Source organism: Vidua macroura, chromosome 4 (genome assembly GCF_024509145.1).
Source record: "Vidua macroura isolate BioBank_ID:100142 chromosome 4, ASM2450914v1, whole genome shotgun sequence".
In the NCBI taxonomy this organism is placed as follows: Eukaryota; Metazoa; Chordata; class Aves; order Passeriformes; family Viduidae; genus Vidua; species Vidua macroura.
The window spans coordinates 67,363,907-67,376,620 of NC_071574.1; the positions used below are offsets into that span (position 1 = coordinate 67,363,907).

The following is a 12,714-nucleotide window of genomic DNA, read 5'->3' on the forward strand; positions in this document are numbered from 1 at the left end:
CACAAAAGGAAGTGTCTGAAAGATTACTCTGAACTGGGCAGAGCAAGGACATCTCCTAAAATAGTGGAGTCTCATGTCATCGACAGCTAGATTTGGAAAATCTGAGTGAGCTAAAAGGGAGACTCTGAAAATCAGGCACTGGAGCTCAGCAGAGCTGACACAAAGCTGTTCCCAGCATTCCTTACCTCCCAAACTGCTCCTTCAGTGGTCTAATCCAATGCCCAAACCCAAATACCCTCACACCCATAAATCCTCGGGCTCAGCAGGGCTGAGGAACAGAAATAGCTGTGTCTCTGTTACCACAAGGACAGATCGTCAGCCAGCAGTGGCCCCAACACAGAATACAAATTGAATGCAGAGAGACAGAAATGAAAAAGAGAGGACAATGATTCTTTGGGGGGAGGAAAGATCAACCATCAAACAACAGCTGTGAGAAAAATGACTGGGAAACATATATGCCACACACACACACACACACACACACACACACACACACACAAACACACACACACACTCTGATACATGGGACCAATCAGAGCAGAACATGAAACAGATACAAAAATAATTTACTAGAAAGTTTCAACCCAATATAAAGTCCAGGTGATCATTTCCCACAGTAACATCAAAAGGAGATTAATTCTTCTGAATTCTTTGATTTTCCATTTTATTTCTTGTGTTTATTCCTTTCAGATCTTCATCTATCCCACACTAAAACCAGCAGGAATACCCACACTTGAAGCTGTAGTTCAGTCTAAGATTTTTAATACTCTTTAAAATGACAATGGAAGAAACATGATGTAGAAAAAGGCCTTGCAACTTGTTCTTGAGTCAGGAGAGCTGTAATCAGGGTTGTTATAATCTTGTCTGGAAAACAATTTGAGAGTCACTGGTCATTGTGCCATTAGCACTGGTAGTTACACTCTTAAAACATGTGGAAAATTGCAGCGGTCAAACTGGAAACAGGACTGCTCTCTAACTAAATTATCAGGGTGAAGTATCTGGTGTTTGATATAAAAATTAGTTTTAATTAAATTTAATGTTGACAATAGAAATTAATTGTTTCACTGGCCACAGGACTGAAGAACACATTGTCAGGACATGTAATCAACAGCAGCTCTAGCACTGGAACTGGCATATGGGGAGCATTTGTCCACAGGTAATTAGAACTCCATCCAACCCTCATTGAAATAAACTTCCCATTGATTTTAATAAGAAATACATTAAAATCTGGACACCACGGTTCATCATAATGTGGTATCTCTTCTTTTAAAATATGGCACTGGATCAAATTCTCTAATTTGGCTTATGAGTTTGCTACAGGGAATGACCTTACTTGTATTATGTGGTATGACAGCTACAAAACAGCTGCTACCAGCTCTGAAGAATGTGAATTTTATGAGCTGGGAAAACAGTTTTTCATGATAGATTGTTACATTGAAGTAGTTACAAGTTCAGGAAACATGGCAAAAATAAAAAATAAAGACTAAATAGATAAATAATAAATTGCCCCTAAAAAGAGCACTGTAAATCTTTGTTTTCCTACATGTGCAAGAAAGCAGCAGTCTCAGTGACTGAATAGACACTCTGAAGAAACTTCTCAAAGTAGTCATAATGACATAAAAATTCAAAGAGAAGTCTTTGAAGATTATTATATTCCTCATCCACATAGTAATTGCTATCTCTGAAATCACCAGATAAAGCAGTTATTCTAATCAACAGGGAGATATCTCTTTCATAATCTTTTTTTCAGCCCAAGTTCAAAAAATGACTTATTTTCAGTAAAACTACACATTGTGCAATCCACATCTCTGTGAATGTAACAACTGAATTTGGGAGTTCTTTGCAGATTTTCTGTAGGATTGGCCACTCTTCTAGACTCACTGCCTAAGCCACTTCTTGTCATATTTGATGCATGGAAATGAATATCTGCATTAAAAAATGTCTTTTTTTCTTTTTTTTTTTTTTTTTTTCCCTAGGCCACCTACAACTACATCCTTTAGAAAGTCATGGTGTTTCTGCAGCACTTAAACATCTGCTGTGTGACTGACACTGGCTCATAATTTTGTTAATGCCACTGAATATTTTGGCACATTTCCTCTCAGACCATTAAAATGGCAATCGTTGGAGACAGCAGGCACAAGGCTGATCAACAGGAAAGGGTTGCACTGCAGATGTGTGCAGGTGTTGCAAAGGCTTTTTTAAAGCCAGTGGGGAGAAATGGGCACGTGAAGGTTGTGATTCAGCTCACCCTACAGAAGACATCTAAAATAAGGCAGATGAAAAAATGTGCAGTGACATAAAAGGAGCTGAAGCTGACTGCCTTTGCCTTCACACTGCAGATAGATGCAGTCAAGTGAGATGAATCTTGTCCTGCTGGAGCAATTTTGACCTGGTAGCACTTGGGATCTCCCTGTGGTGAAAAACCAAGTGTAGCATGGGATTATTATATAAAATACTGTGTTTCATATTTCTCATACTGGGAGAAGATTTAAATTAATTTCTTGCCTCGTGATCTGCTCTAGATTTGAGTCACCAATAAAATCTCCCTTACTGTAAAAAAAGTGCATTTCCAACTTAATAAACAAAGTGCATTATTAGGTCATTGTTTGCAAAAATTATCCCTGTAAATAAGAATAACACTATAAATAAGGATATAAATAGAAATAAGGATAACACTAGCAATTGCTGCTGTTTCTTTAAATAACTTATTTACCAAACCACCAAATAATTTAAACCATTTACCTGTTTTAGGGACTGAGTAATTCATGCAGAATTAGCAGTTTAATCTTATCTTGGTGTGGGCTGGCTGGTGATGAATGTGTTCTTACTTTGTAGTCACACTGCAGAATAAAATGCATGTGAGGAGAAATCATTGCCGCTCACCAGAAGTACCAACAGGGTCTGAAGAACTGAGTTTAGAGATGGTTTGGTTGTTTCTGTATTATCCTTTAGTTATAATGAAGTTGGAGGCACCCTAGAAAGAATGGGGTACCTGGGTGTGCTCAGATGGGAAAGGTGTCTCAAGTATGGACTTTTCATGGAATGGTTTCAAATGTTGAATGATGGCATTGGAAAATAATGAAAAAAAACCCAACAAAACCCGAGAAGATAAAAATTCTTGAGCCATGAAACTTGATTGGAAGAAAAGCCTTTTTGCTAACAATCAGGTGCTAGCCAGGTTCTTGTGAAAGCCCAGAGTGAACAGATTTGTGATTACTTGGGATGGTCAGCAAGAATTATGCAAAAATTCTGTCTTTAAATGAAAAGTGGGTGATCACATTCGAGCATGATGGGAAAAATTGTTTCTTACTCATATATACCTATTGGTGGGTTGGCTTCTGCCTGATTTGAGTAGGCTCTAAGAATAAATTACCATCTCTGCTCAGACTGGCTTCCTATTTGAAGTCCAAACCATACATAGTTCTCAGATTTATAGGTGGAAGATGAATTTGAGCTTGAGAATGGGCCACAGCCACATTTGGCTGTCATTGCCACTGTAAATGTGCTCCATAATGTGGTTGATGCCCCAGTACTCACAAGGGTTTTCCAGGGCTTGCCTTTTTCTTGTAGGATTTGGGCTTTCCCTCTGGACATTGCACTGCCACCTGATGAGAAATGGTAGCAGCTAAATGAGCTTTGCAGGGGTTAATGGTATTTTTAATCGACCTGCCTCCTGTCTAGGTGCCTGAGAAGAAAAATCTACAGAAACTCAAGTGGAATTGAAAAGGTAATCCCAGAGAAGGGAATAGGAAGATCTAATTAATAGATTGTAAAACTAAAAACACTACTGTGGCCATCTGATCCTGTGTAACAGAGACCATAGGTCTTCCCTGATTTAATTTATATTTGAACTTTATTTTTCTTTTTAAAAGCCATCCAATGCTGATATATGAGTTACTAGTGATAGAAAATCTTGCAGACACCTTTAAGCTGTGGCAGTGATTAATTTTCAATGTTAAAAAAAAAAAAAAGAAAAAGAGGCAGAGCTTTGTTTTTGGTCTAAATTAGTCTGATTTCACCTTTCCTGAATTTCAATTGTGAGTTGTTACAGAACATATTGAGTCAATTTCCATTCTTTTGCTCCTCTTCCAGCAAAAGATATGGTTCTGTTTTCCTTGGAACATTTTTTTAAGGTCGTTGGGAAAGAAAATGAGAGAGAGAAAAAAGAAAAGGAAGAAAGAAACTAATGTTTCTTTCAGTGCCAGTATGAGACTTGGGATTTTGTGCTCTGACACTCTCCACTTCACCCAGCTAACAGGAATGATTCAGAGCCATGTTTTGGAACAGTGTTACACATTCACGATGCAGCCAGCATGCAGGGAACACTTAAAAGCATCTCTGCACACAGGTCCTTGTATTTCTCATGGATCCAGGCACTTCTGAAGACCCAATAACAATGCTTCAGTACTGAACAGTTCTTTCCCTCTTCCCTCCCCCCTGCAACTTTTAATCTCTCTGCCTCAGTTGCCCAAAGAATATAGAAATGGAGAAAAATGCTGTAAGGTTAAACACTACAGGACTGGGAGATGTCTGCATGCAGGAGGAAAAGGGACCATATGAGCCCATAAGACAGAAGCAAGTGTTAGTTGGATCACTTCCATATCACACTTAGAATCACAGAACAAGCTGAGTTGGAAGGGACCCACAAGGATCATCCAGTCCAGCTCCTGGCCCTGCACAGCACCATCCCCAGGAGTCACCCTGTGCCCGAGAGCATTGTCCAAACACTGCTTGAGCTCTGCCAGGCTGGGGCTGTGCCCACTGCCCTGGGGAGCCTGTTCAGTGCCCAGCCACCCTCTGGGGGAAGAACCTTTTCCTGATATGCAACACAAACCTCCCTTGACACAGCTTCAGGCCATTCCCTGGGTCCTGTCTCTGTCACCACAGAGCAGAGATCAGTGTCTGTCCCTCCTCTTCCCCTCACGAGGAATTTGTAACTGCACTGAGGTCTCCCCTCAGTCTCCTCCAGGCTGAACAGACCAAGTGCCCTCAGCCTCTCCTCACACGGCTTCCCCTCAAGGCCCTTCACCATCCTTGTGGCCTCCTTTGGGCACTCTCTAATAGTTTAATGTTTTTCTTCTATTGTGGCACCCAAAGCTGCCCCAGCACTCGAGGTGAGGCCGCCCCAGCCCCGAGCAGAGCGGGACAATCCCTCCCTTGCCGGGCTGGCCATGCTGGGCCTGCTGCCCCCAGGACAGGGATGTCCCTCCTGGCTGGGAACCTGAACTCCACAGCTCTTTCTGAGCTGCTGTAATCCTCTGCTCAACCATCCACTTGCTCTCTGCAAACCCAAGGAACGAACATGACCACTGCCTGCAGACCCTCACCATGGATTTGGAATCTGCTCTGTGCCAGCAGAAAGGCACTCCTGTGTCCCAGTGGGCACTGGGTGACTCTTTCCCCTGACAGATTCCCCTGACATTCTTCCTGCTGAAGAAGGCTTCTAGCAGCTTATCATCAGGGCAGGCTACATTTCTTGGCTGGCTGGTGCATATTTGAACTTCAGTTCTCACTCTTGGGACCTGCAGCCACAGTTCTCTTCCAGCAGAAATCCCAAGTCTAAAAGCAGCACAACAGATGTGACCATTTTGCAGTGAATGAGCCCAGGTGTGACTAGATTGTTCCATTCAGGTTTGCTAATTTTCTCTCTCATTCTCTTTGCCTGTTTTTTTCCCCTCTTTCTCTTTTCCCCTCTCTCTTTCACTCTTCTGAGTAAAATAACCTTGCTCTTGGATTTGAAGGACTCTTTTTAAAATTCTCTTTAATGAAACTCCAAGTTTTCTAGTGAGAAATAAGGGCTATAATATTCAATCGAGATTTTGTGATTATGAGAAATATTTCTTTGACTAATCTGACACTATGATTTCCAATTTAAATACTAGAAACTAGTAAAATGAAGACATTTGTATGACTGCTAGATGGTAGATATTTTCAGAAAGAAAGAAGTTTGATACAAAATATAGAAATTGTTTAGAACAAAATGACCTTAGTATGGATCTGGTAAAAATCCAACATGAATGAGGATTAGAAAGTAAAGTAATTTATTTTTCTTTCTCTTCATTTTTCAGTCTGAAGGGAATGCTGCTTTTATAGGTTTTAACTTAGCTGTTTCATTTATATGAGTCATGCTACCGTGACAGAAATAAGGAAAAGGATGTTTCAGCTTTTTTTTTTTTTTTTTTTTTGCCAACTCTTGTTTTGAACAACCTTTGACCATGTAGGAAAACATTATTGATTTTGACTGCTCAGGTTTGCAAAAATAGTGCATCTATTCTGTTTCTCATCATATATTTTAAACCCAAATTAAGTTTGGGGTTAGTTTTGGAGAAACTTTGTGGGCCCAAGTAACAGTTCCCTATGTACTCAGAGACACCTGAAATCCTTCTTAATTTTCTTAGTCCCTCTTGATTACTCAGGAAAAGGTCTTGTTTTCTTTAAAGGGAGCCTTGCCTGGGAATCAGTTTTAGGATGAAGGTCTGTCTTTTTATTCAGCTCTCAGCTGGAGTCCAGTTGACTAATACTGCAAGACAGTATTAATACTTTGCTGTCAGAGCCTGTCAATCCAGAGAAAGCAAGTCTGACTCACTGGAAAATATCCCCATGAGAAAGAGCCTTTCACAACCTCCTATCCCAATGCATGGAAAGATAAATGCTAGGGTTCAGATTTTCCCTCCAGAGACTGTTCTTCAGGAAAAGTCAAAACAGACACATGCTCAAAGTAGGCTCAATAGATTTTACAAGATATGACATAAACGACAAAGAATTTCTAGCAGTGGCTCTCTGCAGACAGATTTATGGAAGATCGAGGGTTTGAGGATTAAACTCTCTGTTGGCTGGTGTGAGACAACCTGATTATTCTGTCCAGCTGGAGAAGAGATGAGTAGCAGGGTCCATCTCAAGAAAATGAATCTATTTAAATGATGCAAGGCTGTCTTCAGCTGGAAGTGTCAGGGTGACACTGAACATAAACATGGATTGTGGCTTGCATTGATATTCTTAAGTGAACAAGAGGCGTGAGGAAAATGGTACCAGGTGTTAAATTCATCACCTCAGAAATGGAACAAAGTGAGCAAAAAATAAATTGAAGGGATGACTGTATAGCAGGGAGCAGGCCTTCAGCAAGTTTTATCCAATATGAAAAAATAAAATTAATGCTACACTTAATTAAATATTTCTTATATAAAGGTGCATTGGGATCCACTGCTGGCTTTTATTTTCATTTTCACTGGAAGTCACGCAGCCAAACAGATCTCTGCTGGCACCTAGAATATTCATGTGGAGAGGAAGGAGGATGGAAGAAAAGGATGGGAAAAATTATGTGAGTAAAAATAAAAGGGGAAAAATCCAGTATAATGGCATTTTAAAAAGATGCAGATGAAATTTAAACTTAGCTTCAGATGACTTGCTTTTTTCATTTTTTAAATTATTTAAAGACAAACATCCTGAAAACCAGGAATTAATTCTTTGTACAAATTTCCTAAGTGTCACCTGACAGAATGTCTAAAGTATAATTAATTCATGCACACAGAACACAGAACCAGAAGATGCTAAGGAGAAACACATTTTCTAAAAAGCAATGCTGAGGGTCATGTCCTGAATATGTTTGAACATCTTTTTCTTTGTGGCACAACTGTGGGCAGAACTGACCTAAATCAATATCAGGATGTTAATATTGATAAGTCTTGTCTAATTTTTGCTTCTGTGAGTAGTCCTGATAGCTTCAGTGTGGCTGTCAGCACTGGTGGAGGGCAATGAATCTGTTTTCCTTCTCCTAACCATGCAGTTCCCTAAATACAGATGTGGACTCTTCTCCCTGATGTTCCCACTCCTGCAAATTCCCCAGTAGGGACTGCTCCTCCAAGGATCATGCTAGAGGCCCCTCAAGGGCAGCATCATCAGCGTGATGCAATCTGGACACACCTTTTCTCTGGCCTATTCCCAGGGTGGCAGCACTAAAGCTGATGTGCATGGCCCTACTGTCCCTGTGCCAGCCTGTCCCTCTCTGTCCCTCATGTTTCCATTTGGCAGCTGTCACCCCCTAAGAGATGGAAGAGTTACAGATTGATGGGAGAGTTGAATTGCTTTTGGACAAGCTTAAAAACTCTTACAGTAATAACGTCTGTTATTGCTCTGGGGGACTTAGGTACCTCTAAATACCACTGTACTCCCAGGCATGACCATACTTCTAAGAGGCAGCCTAAATCCCAGACTTTTCACTCTCTGCTGCTGGGATTGGAGCATCCTGATGATGTGTAAAAGGCAGCTGTCCCCAGGTCAACTTTCTCTGTAGCAACAGGGGAAATGGAATGTGCAGCATTTCCTCCATGTACTTATCTGTGGGGAATGATGTGGAATGAAAACAATGAGTAATTTTTCTTTGGAAATTATTTACCATAATTAAAATGCTTTGCTGTTACCTCCTGCTTTTCATAAATTAACCCAAATATCCATGATGAAAAAACATTGGTATTCTTGTCAGCATTTTATAATTCAAATATCAAGGTCTGGGTGTCATATGGGCAGAAGTCTTTGATTTTTTTTAGCTGGAGTTTAGGACTGCAGTGCTTCAGAGAACTGTGTCCAGCAATATGTAAGTAAGGCCAAAGGCAAGACACAAGCTGGTTTAGGTTCATAATAAGAATCTCCAGATTTTAAGCTCTTTGCTCATTCCACTCAACCATGCTAGCTCTCTGAAGTGCTAGTGGTGCGGAAGGAAGAAGATGCTTTATGATCCTTGATGACTATAATGTAGCATATAAAGCTCTAGGGTGCTTTCAAACTCACAGTGGTCTTGTGGGGTGGAAAATTAATCATGCTGCAGCTACTAGGAGAATATATTTTTTTTTGTACATTAGCTGCTTGGGTCTTTTTCCAAACCAGAAGATGATAAAGCGCTTCCCACTGCTGGATGGAGACAAAAGACAGTGTAATCAACACAAGCAGTAAAATAAGCTGAATAAGCTTCTCTGGATTCCTGATTACTAATGTAATTCTTCTACAATCATTTTTGGCTCTAGAAATAAGAATCATTTGCAAAATAAGCATTTTTTTTAATGCCACACTCAGATTGTTGCAAATAATGGATCTCAAATCCTGGTCTACTCTCTCAAACTTAGCTGCCAATCTTTCCTTACTACAGGATATTGATATATTATATGTAAATGTATAGACAGCTAAACTTTTGGAAAGTGCATGGAAATTGTTCCCTGCAACATGCATCAGCAGACACAACTAAAATAAAATACAGACAGTGGTTTGAGGTTTCTTGAGACTCCTGATATTCCTAATGAAAAAAAAACCTTAGTCAGCTTTCTTTCTTCCACTTCTTTCTTGCAGACTGATTCTGTCTTCTTACAGCAGAGACCTTTCCAAAGACCTTATTCATACAGCAAATTTTGGGGGATTTTATGGTCCTGGATTCACCATGCATAGGGTAATTTACAAATGCTGCAGGTTCATACTTGCAGGGTTGATTTTCCAGCTGAAAACTTGCCCTTACCTAAATGAGGCCCTCTGAGGTTTTTGACATGGTTGTTGTCTCCTTGTAAGCCCTTTTCACGCCCTGTTCCAGACTGCAGCAGCCCATGAGCCCTGGGATTTCAAATGCTCCGAGCAAGGTCAAGCTTTGCATTTTCCACCTTGGTGTCACTGCATCACTGAAGGGATGAGAAAAGGGGAATAGTGTAGTTGTGACAGCAAAAAGAGCTCCCTGGTTCTGCAGTGGAGCTACCTTTTCCTCACATCTGCCACCTTCTTGGTGGGTCAAAACCCAGGTCAAAACCTGATACTGAACTTGGAGGGGAAAATAATTTTCTTTGAGTAGTAGCAGTCTTCACCTAATCAAGTGCTATTTCTTAAGACAAGAAAGAAACCAGCTGCAAAACAATTGATATTTACCTGTTCTTTAAATTTCAGCAATGGAAGAATCTTTTTACCCTAATTTAAATCAGTTTTATAGTATCTAGTATCTTCTAATTCTTGCCTTTCAGTCTGAAGAAGCTGCTGCACATCATCATCTCTCTCCATGCTCTGGCACCAGACTACTTCCACTCCAGTCTCCTACTAAGTGGGAAAACTGGAAGTTGAACAAGAACAACTTAAAAATAGAAGGAAATAAATGATCATGAAATGAAAGGAATACTGAAAACACGCTCAGAAAACCCTGATGTTCATCATTAGGCTTCTCAGCTCTTCCTGTGTGAAGCTGCAGCATTTGCTAGTGTGCTGAGAAGCTGTGAGCAAGAGAAAGGTCAAGTATAATTGTGAGGGTTGGCACCTTCTCAAAGATTCCCATGAAATATTCTGTCTTGCAAGTCAGCTGTTTCCTGACAAAAACTGGGCACAAGCCTTGCTAGCCCACTGCTCTACCACAAATTTAATTTGGAAGCTCATAAGACAGATTAGTAAGGTAAAAAAACTGCATCATTGTAGTAAAAATATTTTATGGTAATTTTTTATTATTTGCAGAATGGTTTGAGTTGGAAAGGACCTTAGAGATCATCTTGTTCCAAGTCCCTACCATGGGCAGGGACACCTTCACATAGTCCAGACTGCTCCAAGCCCTATCTGACCATGAGCTCTTCCAGGGATGAGCCAACTTCTCTGAGCAGCCTGTGCCAGTGCCTCACCACCCTCACTCTCAAGAATTTCTTACTTATAGCCAATCTAAACCTAATTTCTTTCAGTATAACTTCATTACCCCTTGTCCTGTCATTGTGGTGTTATGGAAGTCTTGAAATTGCTACTACAAGGCTTATTTTTACAATATGTCAGGTCCTGTATTCTTTTCAGAAGTGAAAAATTATCTTTGGAGTTGAGTAAAGATGCTGTAGCTCGTTGCCATTACTGAATTTTTAGAAGTAAGCACAGTGTAAGTGCAGAGCCTTATCCATGGCCTTATGGTTACCTGTGTTTATTCCCATTATGAAGTATAAGTGAGTCAAATGAAAGTCTCTGCCCAGTGCCAGCTTATTTGGGAAAACTCTTTCATTGTGGTATCTGACCCGCTAAGTATTCAGACCCAGATGGAGCAGTAATACCCTCACTCAACCCTTCATCTGCTCACTGAAATGTGGTGGCTTTGGTAGGCTGGTGCCACCAACTGAGTTCTCATTGGGTTGAATTTCCACCTGTGTGTGGTTCCTCAGCAGTTTCCAGTTGTCCCTAGAAAGTGGTGCCCCCATTTTCTAGTGTTTCCACAGGAAAGTAGATATCCTTGGACACTCCTTAGTGAGGGGGGAGGGAACTGCCAATTAGAGTGAAATCCTGGGAGGATTTTGGGTGTGAAGATGACGTTCAATGACATTGGTGCAATGCATAAGCAAGTGCAGAGGATGGAAACCTCCTGTGGCTCCAGTGGTGACTTCTGTTGCTCTCTCAACAAGTGTTTAAAAAACCCCAAACATAGCAGGTTCTGTAGATAGAGCAGTGAGAGTAAAGCTCATGGGGGAGTAAAAAATCTTTCCTTACCAAACATGGGTCAGTGTCTGAACTCAGGCAGGATTAAATCCCCTTCCATATGCAAATCAGTGTTTTCATGCTGCCATTAAGTGGTACCTCTAGAAGTACAAGGAGCATAGAAGAGATACTGAGCAGCCTGAGGATGGATGCCCAAAGATGAGGATGGATGCTGTGCTGTGGAAAGTATTTGTTTTGCTTGAAATGTACCTCATCAGCATCTTCTCTCTAATGAACATTTTTACCTGTTTCCCTCCAGGTATGCACTGAGAAGTACCAACAGTGATTTTGGAATGTGAGGCAGAGAGAAACTCGAGCAGCAGTGTGTGCTGCTGTTCTCCTGGTCCCATCCCTGTGGCACCTTCTGTCTCTTCCCTTTACTCCATACAGATGCACAGATGTTGAATAGTCCTGGAGATAGGATTGTGATTTAATGGAGTTTGCCACTACGGGCTCTGTAAAAGCAGAAAGGAAGATTTTGAGACATTGCAGACCATCTTTTTTAATTTCTGCTGTCTCCTGGCAGTGAAGCAAAGTAGAGTGCCAGTAAATAACAAGGTTCTGCAGCAATTTGTATTTCAGTGACACAGAACTTTTCCTTCAAAGTTGCTTAATATGCCATTTTCTTTCTCCTGCTTTTGCTGTGACAGTATATTGAATTTCTCTTCCTCCCCACTTTCAATTAATGCAAGATGAGCCTTTTTTCAAAGGCCTTGTGGGAGTCAGGCACCCATCTTTCATCAATTTTCCATCTGAGCTGGCACCAAATTTACTTAGACAACTCTTGAAATCTCACCCGTGGAGTTTGATAGTTAACTAAAGAGTCCTTATTGGAAACTATGATTATTGCAAAGGTTACTGGCAATAAACATTACTTTGTTACGCCTGTGACGTGTGTGCAGTTGATTCATTACAATAATGACACTCTTCACCTAGGTAGCACTTTTCATCTGAACTGAAGGCTCAGAGTCAATATTTCCATTTTTCTGGTGTTTCATATAAATCTCTGCATTTGTCATTGACAAATGAAAAGAGCTTCAGAAATGTTTTCCCCATCATTTTTCTCCTGGAACATAAAACAAACAAGGAAACCTCATGTTGTATCACAAAGAGTAGGAAAAAAAAAAAGTGTTTTTTTGGCTCAGAGAACTTAGTAATGGCAGATATGATGAAATAGCTGGGAGACACATTGTGCCCCAAATCACTGTGGGGGGAGGCATCAGTGCATGGACTGGGATGCCCTTTGTGGGTCCTGGG

The 12,714-nt window shown here is 40.7% G+C and overlaps 2 long non-coding RNA genes across 3 annotated transcripts; one reads left to right on the forward strand and one right to left on the reverse strand.

The window, feature by feature from the left end:
• Positions 1 to 647: 647 nt before the first annotated feature.
• On the reverse strand, positions 648 to 2,834 carry LOC128806489 (uncharacterized). Its single transcript, XR_008436842.1, has 2 exons — positions 2,743 to 2,834; positions 648 to 864 (listed from the first exon to the last, which is right to left on the reverse strand). It is a non-coding gene; the product is annotated as an uncharacterized LOC128806489 (long non-coding RNA).
• Positions 2,835 to 5,125: 2,291 nt separating this feature from the next.
• Positions 5,126 to 12,305, forward strand: LOC128806488 (uncharacterized). 2 transcript variants are annotated; one of them, XR_008436840.1, is made up of 3 exons: positions 5,126 to 5,631; positions 7,186 to 7,318; positions 11,717 to 12,305. It is a non-coding gene; the product is annotated as an uncharacterized LOC128806488 (long non-coding RNA). The 2 variants fall into 2 exon arrangements; XR_008436841.1 differs by having other exon boundaries at positions 5,126 to 5,607.
• The last annotated feature ends 409 nt before the right edge of the window (positions 12,306 to 12,714 follow it).